Raw genomic sequence first — 8,180 nt, forward strand, 5'->3', positions numbered from 1 at the left:
GGCCAGCATAGCGAGTTCCAGGCCAGCTGGGGCTACAGGGAGACTCTGTCTCAAAAAAGACAAAAAAAAAAAAAAAAAAAAAAAAAACCGGAGAAATATAGAACTAAATAATTTGATTCAATGAATGCAGCATAGGCATCTGACACTCTAAAAGAATTTCTCCCTACCTTGCTTCCCACTACATATACAAACAGAAGCCATTTTTTAATAAAAGCTAAATTCTTCAAGCACTAGCTTCCAGGCTGGGCAGGGTAGTTTCACACAGGAGTGCCAAAGTTCCAGGCTCCATTTCTGCTCTCTGCCTCTTTCTTAGGTACTAAGCATGCCGGTCTTCCTCTCTGGGAAGAAGACTGCTGGAGTCTTTCCCTAAAGGTTCGTGTGTTGAAATCTTCACCCCCACTGTGGAAGTGCGGAAGTGGTGGAATCTGTAAGAAATGGGGCCTCGAGGCTGGAGAGATGGCTCAGCGGTTAAGAGCACTGACTGTTCTTGCAGAGGATTCAGGTTCGATTCCCAGCACCCACATGGCTGCTACGAACAGTCCTTAACTCCAGGTCCAGGGTAATCTGAAGCCCTCTTCTGACCTCCAAGGCATTGCACAACATGGGTGCACTCACATACATGCAGACAATACACTCATACACATAAAATAAAAACAATAAATAAAATAATTCTTTAAAAAAAGAAAGAAATAGGGCCTCATGTAAAGTTACTAGGTCATGGGGGCCCACTTTCATGAATGGATTAATACCGGTCTCATGACCTCAATTGGGTTAAGGATTCATATCCAAAAGAGGGGTTGTTATAAAAATGCAAGCCTGAGCCAGGCGTGGTGGCGCATTCCTTTAATCCCAGCGCTCAGAAGGCAGAGAGAGGCAGGCAGAGCTCTGTGAGTTCAAGGCCAGCCTGATCTATATGATGAGTTCCAGGACAGCTGGGGCTACAGAGAGAACCTGTCTCAAAAAGACCAAAAATAAATAAATAAATAAATAAAGAAAGAAAGAAAGAAAGAAAGAAAGAAAGAAAGAAAGAAAGCCTGAACCCTCTCTTCTTGCTGTGTAAGCCCTTCCTCACACATTGCTTGCTTCTCTTACACACTCCTGCTCTGATGCTGTCCACCATGTTTTGATGCAGCCAGAGACCCAAATCAGAGGCTGACAAGTATGAGGCTGGTTGATCATTGACTTTCAGCCTCCAAAACAGTGAGCTCAATAAATCTACCATTAAGACAGGCCTGATGGGGGCATGCCTATAATCTCAGCATTCTGGAGGTAGAGGCGGGAGGATCAAGAGTTTAAGGCCAGCCTCAGCTATAAAACAAGTTCCAGGCCAATCTGGGCTACATGAGACCATGCCACAAAAAAAAAAAAAAAAAAAAAAAAAAAAAAAAAGAAAAGAAAACAAAACAAAACAAAAACCCAAACAAACAAACATATAACTTTTTTTTAAAGATAGGTTTATTTGGGGGGCTGGAGAGTTGGCTCAGCAGTTAAGAGCACTGACTGCTTTTGCAGAGGACCCAGGTTCAATTCCCAGCACCCACATGGCAGCTACAAACCATCCTTAACTCCAGTTCCAGGGGAATCCGAAGCCCTCTTCTGACCTCTGCAGCACTGCATGACATAGGTGCACTCACTTACATGCAGGCAATACACTCATATACATAAAAAAATAATAAAATATTTAAAAAGATATATTTATTTTTATTTTATATGAGTATTTTGCCTGGATGCATGCATGTGCACCATTTGTGTGCCTGGTGCCCTCAGCGGCCAGAAGAGGGCATCAGATTCTCTGGAACTGAAGTTACAGGTGGTTGTTAGCTGCCCTGTTGGTGCTGGGAACTGAACTCAGGTCATATGCAAGAACAGCATGTGCCCTTAACCACTGATTCCTATAAATCTATTTCTTACACACAACCCCATGTCAGATATTTTAGTACCAACAGACCAAGACAGCAACAGTGTATACCCTTAGGGTTGTAGTCTTACTCTTGTTGGGAGATGGCTCTTTTATTCCAGTACTTCTTGCCAAAACAAAAACACAAGACCTTGAGTTCTTATATTATTTATCTATAATTGCATAGCAAATTACCACCAAACATTGAAGCTTTAAACAATAAATATTTATTTTCTATACATTTCTGTGGGTCAGGATTATGGACGTAGTCTTTATGGGTACCTCTTGTACAGGGTCTATCACAGATTATAGTTAAGGTACAGACAAGATACAGTCTGTAGATGATCTGCTTCCAAGTATACTTAGGTAGCCATTGGCTTTAGGTCCTCACTGAATATTGGATAGTGACATCTCTTCCTTGTCAAGTAGGTCTATCCATAAAGCAACTTACTACAGAGTGGGTGAATGCAAGATCAAGAGAGGATGCCCAGGACAAAAGCCACACTCTTTATAGCTTCATCTTTGATTACTACTATGTAATACTCAGTTAGCTAGGGGTGGCTGAGTTAGTATGGCCCATGAAACCCTGGGGGAGGGACAGCAAAAGACAAGGTACCTTAAGGACCACTTAACATTTAGCTTCTTCTTTCTACCACACTACTCTTCATCCACTCTAAACCATTGTGTTTGCTGATTCTAAGAGTAACCTTGTTTTTTTGTTTGGGTTGGTGTTTGGTTGTTTTTTGGGTTTTGGTGCTGAGAATTGAACCCAGAGCCTCCTAGAATGCTCAGTGCACTCACCATGGGAACAGTCTTGAGGGATAAGGTAACAGTTCCCTCTGGGACAAAGGGTAGGCTAAACTCACTGCTTGCTTCCTGCAAAAGCAATGGGTTCCCTAAGCTCATTATTCCCCCTGTGCAGTGCAAACCCACTGTCTGCTCTCCTTTATGTCACCCTTGTAAGTCTTGGAGACAAGAGGAATTACAACCAACATATTCATATTCATGTTTTGTTGTTTATTTCTGTTTTACTGTACTAATGTACGTTGATATTAAGGAGAAAACAGAAATAAACCCTCTAGCTTTACTTGCTTTCAGTTACTCACTTTTAGTTGACTTTAAAAATCGTTAATTTCAGAGGTTACATAACTGAGCAGTATGTTTAGCCTCCCACCAACTTTGCTGTAGATAACACCTTTAACATGTGGGTCGTAATGATAACAGTGGCCTTGACTGCTTCTCAGGCACTCAAAGCCGGTTTCGTCAAAACCACTTTATTTGGGCTTGCCCAAGTGTCTGATTCCTGACATTTTAATGCCAGGAAGCCTCAAACGCCACCCTCAGATCATGCCAACACCACTGTTTCTGAATGTGAGTCCCACGAGGAGCCCAGAAGCTTGATGGGGCATGCACAAACCACTCATTACTTCTCTATCAATGTCCATGCTCCAAGCCTAAGTCATCATCCTTCTTTATCTCACTAATGTCCTCAACCCTGCCCTTAAGGACTTGGGCTTCCCCCTCTAGGCTTAACTGCCTTGAGAATAAGCTTTTTCTCTCTTCGACCAAACCTGTCGCCAGAATTGACTTACTATGTGGCCTGTTTTATAACTATGCCTTCTGCTATCATTCATGAAATAGTAACAGGCTAACTTGTTGGCATATAAGTAGGATACAATCATTGCAGACCTGACACTTTGACTCAACAGGATGACCTCACTGGAATTGTGTGAAACCAACATGTATACAAGATATTCATATGTACATTCATTTTATCTAATGAACATTTATGTTATTAGATATATAACAGTTATTATTTTGAGAGTTTATGGATATAAATTCATCTAATTCTGATACATTTTTATGAAAATATTTTTTTAATTTTATGTGTATGAGTGTATTGCCTGCATGTATGTGAGTACACCCATGTTATGCAGTGCTGCAGACAGAGGTCATAAGAGGGCTTCAGATTCCCCTGGAACTGAAGTTAAGGATAGTTCGTAGTGCCATGTGGATGCTGGGAATCGAACCTGGGTCCTCTGCAAGAGCAGTTAGTGCTTTTAACCACTGAGCCATCTCTCCAGGCCCCATGAGATACTTTAAAAATTCCCATTTTACAGATGGGATGAAGAAGCACAAATATGTTACACTTGCAACGATAATAGACTGCCCCAAGTCACACAGTTCATAAGTGTCAGAGCCCTGTTATCCAAAAGAAACAAATACCAACAAACTTTGACCCACTGTTCTCACACTGTGTTAAGAGTTGGGAAGAGGTAAAGCAAAGAGAAGATGAGGGAATGATGAAATAGTTAATTCTTCAAAATACTTGTTGGATTATCAATTTCAAACTTTTAATTCCTAACATCTGTAGCAGGAGGCCTCCAAAGATGGTGCCGACTCAGAGCCCTGGGACTCAGCGAGAATTCACTTCACTTCTTGGTCCGCAAATAGCCCACCAAAAGGAGCCCACGCCTCCTTACCCTCCTGGAGAGCCCAGTGACTGCTGACAGACTGCGTGGCACGGACCAATCAGAAAACATTTTGTTGACTAAAGGGACTTGGGGGCTTAGATAATGGAACTATAAGGCCTGCCCCCTCCTACAATAAACAAGCTTGCAGCACCTCGCCTAGTGCTTGCTTCAATCCGACTCCCAGAGTCTGTATGTTGTGACTCCGTGACTTTTGCCCCCCCAATCAGCAGGGGACCCGATCCAGGTTAGGGTCTTCACAGCTGGCCTGAGGAGAACCCGCAACAAACATCAAGATTTTTATTTATTTTCATTTTATGTGTATGAATGTTTTGTTTACATTTATGTACCATGGACATGCTTGGTGCCCATGGAAGCTAGAAGAAAGCATGGGCTCCCCTGGAACTGGAGTGTTAGCCACCATGTGGTAATCTGCCCAACATTGCTCTTTGTGCTCAGGATTGCTTTGGCTATACAGAGTCTTTTGTGATTCCATATGAATTTTAGGATGATTTTTCTATTTCTGGGAAAAATGTCATAGTGGTAGGGGAGCTATGGGGTGGGTGCAGATAGGGGAGGGGGTCCAAATATGATTGACATGTAGTGTATAAAATGCACAAAAATTAATTAAAAATATACATTGAAAAAAGAATATCATAAAGATATTGATTGGGATTGCATTGAATCCTTAAATTCTTTTTGGTAGGATGATCATTTTCACAATATTAATTCTACCAATCCACAAGCACGGAAGATCTTTCCATCTCCTTGTGTCTTTTTCAATTTCTTTCTTCAAAAATTTAAAATGTTCATTTCAGAGATCTTTAATGTCTTTCATTAGGTTTATGCCTAGACATTTTTGATATATTGTGAATGGGAGTGTTTCCATGAACTCTTTCTGATTGCTTATTATTGGTATATAGAAAGACTAGTGACTTTTGTATATTCATTTTGTATCCTGCTACTTTGATGAATGTGTTGATCATTTATAGAAGTTTTCTGGTGGATTTTTGAATCTCTTAAGTATATCATATCATCTGGAAATAGTGATAATTTCACCTCTTCTTTTCCGATTAGTGCTCCTTTAATTTCCTTTTCTTGTCTTATTGCTCTAGAGTTTCAAGCACTATATTGAGAAGAAATGGGGATAGTGGACTGCCTTATCTGGTTCCTGATCTTAATGGGAATACTTTCACTTCTTTTCCATTTAGATGATCTTGGCTATGGGTTTGTTGTATATAGCTTTAATTATGTTGAGGTATGTTCCTTCCAGTCCAATTCATTCTAGGACTTTCATCATAAAGGCATGTTGGATTTTATCAAATACCTTTTCTGTGTCTATTGAGATGACTGTGTGATTTTTGTCTTTAAGTCCATTCATATGATTATGTTACTGACTTATGTACATTAAACCATCTCTGCAGCTCTGGAATAAAGTCAACTTATCACGGTGGATGATCTTTTTGATATGTGTCTGTATGTGATTTGTGAGTATTTTGTTGGGAATTTTTGCATATATTTTCATTAGGGATCTGGGCCTATAGTTTTGTTGTTGTTGTTGTGGTGGTGTCATTACCTGGTTTGGGTATTAGAGTAACACTATATTCAGAGAAGGAGTTTGGGAGTTCTCCCTCCCTCTTTCTTTTTTCTTTTTCTTTTTCTTTTTTTCTTTTTTTTTTTTTTTTTTTTTTTTGAGACAAGGTCTCCCTATAACCCCAGCTGAACTGGAACTCAGTATATAGACCAGGTTGGCCTTGAACTCACAGAGATCTGCCTGCCTCTGCCTCCTGAGTGCTGGGATTAAAGGTATATACCACCACACCCAGCCCTGTTTCTATCTTTTTGGTTAATTTAAGCAGTATTAGTTGTAGATCTTTGAAGGTCTGGTAAAATTCTGCTGTGACAGACAAGAAGAAATAACAAAAATGAGGGCAGAAATTAATGAAATCGAAACAAAGAAAACAATACAAAGAATCAGCGAATCCAAGAGCTGGTTCTTTGAAAAGATAAACAAGATTGACAGACCGCTAGCCCAGTTAACCAAAAGAAAGAAAGAGCACCTCCAAATCAAAAAAATCAGAGATGAAAGGGGAAACATCACAACAGACACCAGAAAGATACAGAACATTATAAGGGAATACTTTAAAAACCTATATGATGCCGGGCGTGGTGATGCATGCCGTTAATCCCAGCACTTGGGAGGCAGAGGCAGGCAGATCTCTGTGAGTTCAAGGCCAGCCTGGTCTACATAGTGAGTTCCAGGACAGCTGGGGCTACAGGGAGACCCTGTCTCAAAAAAGACAAAAAACAAAACAAAACAAAACAAAACCCATATGCTACTAAATTTGAAAACCTAAAAGAAATGGATGGATACCTAAAGGCATGGGAACCACCAAAAACTAAACCAAGAAGAGATTAACAGCTTAAACAGACCCATAACACAAAAAGAAATTGAAGCAGTAATACAAAACCTCTCAGCTAAAAAAAGCCCAGGATTTACAGCAGAATTCTATCAGACATTTAAAGAAAATCTACATCCAATACTACTTAATTTATTCAAAAAGATAGAAATGGAGAACTTCCAAATTCCTTCTATGAAGCCAGCATCACTCTAATACCAAAGCCAGGTAAAGATACAACTAAAAAAGAAAACTATAGACCCATATCCTTAATGAACATAGATGCAAAAATTCTCAACAAAATACTTGAAAACCGCATACAGACACATATCAAAAAGATCATCCACCATGATCAAGTCAGCTTTATCTCAGAGATGCAGGGATGGTTCAATATAGGTAAGTCAATAAACATCATAAATCATATAAATCGGCTCAAAGACAAGAACCACATGGTCATCTCAATAGAAGCAAAGAAGTCTTTGACAAAATTCAACATGCTTTTATGTTCAAAGTCCTAGAGGGAATTGGACTGGAGGGAACATACCTCAACATAATTAAAGCCATATATAACAAACCCACAGTCAACATCATTCTAAATGGAGAAAATCTGGAAGCATTCCCATTGAAATCAGGAACCAGACAAGGCTGTCCACTATCTCCACTCCTCTAACATAGTGCTTGAAACTCTTGCAAGAGCTATTTAATAAGACAAGAGCAGTAAAGGAGTAATAATTGGAAAAGAAGAGATCAAATTATCCCTTTTTGCAGATGATGTGATATTATATCTAAGAGAGACCACAAATTCCACCAGAAAACTAGAAATTATTAACACGTTCAGTAAAGTGGCAGGTTACAAAATTAACTTACAAAAGTCTGTAGCCTTTCTATATAAGAATAGCAAGCAATCAGAGAAAGCGTATACGAAAACACTCCCTTTCACAATAGCTGCAAAAAAAAAAAAAGAATCTCGGAATAAACCTGACCAAAGACATTAAAGACCTCTACAATGAAAATTTTTACATCTTTAAAGAGATTGAAGAAGACATCAGAAGATGGAAGGACCTCCCATGCTCATGGATTGGAAGAATTAATATTCTGAAAATGACCATCCTACCAAAAGCCATTTATAGATTCAATGCAATGCCAATAAAAATTCCAATGATATTTTTCACAGAATTGGAAAAAAAATCCTAAGATTCGTATAGAAACACAAAAGACCTCAGATAGCCAAAGCAACACTGAGCACTAAGAGCAATACCAGGGGGAATTACTATACCAGATTTTAAACTGTTTTACAGAGCTATAGTCATAAAAGCAACACGGTACTGGCACAAAAATAGACCCAGAGATCAATGGAACAAAATTGAAGACCCAAATATGAGTAAATGCAATTTCAGCCACCTGATATTTGAC

This window comes from Nannospalax galili, unplaced genomic scaffold, assembly GCF_000622305.1.
Source record: "Nannospalax galili isolate Female #2095 unplaced genomic scaffold, S.galili_v1.0 scaffold247, whole genome shotgun sequence".
Lineage (NCBI taxonomy): Eukaryota > Metazoa > Chordata > Mammalia > Rodentia > Spalacidae > Nannospalax > Nannospalax galili.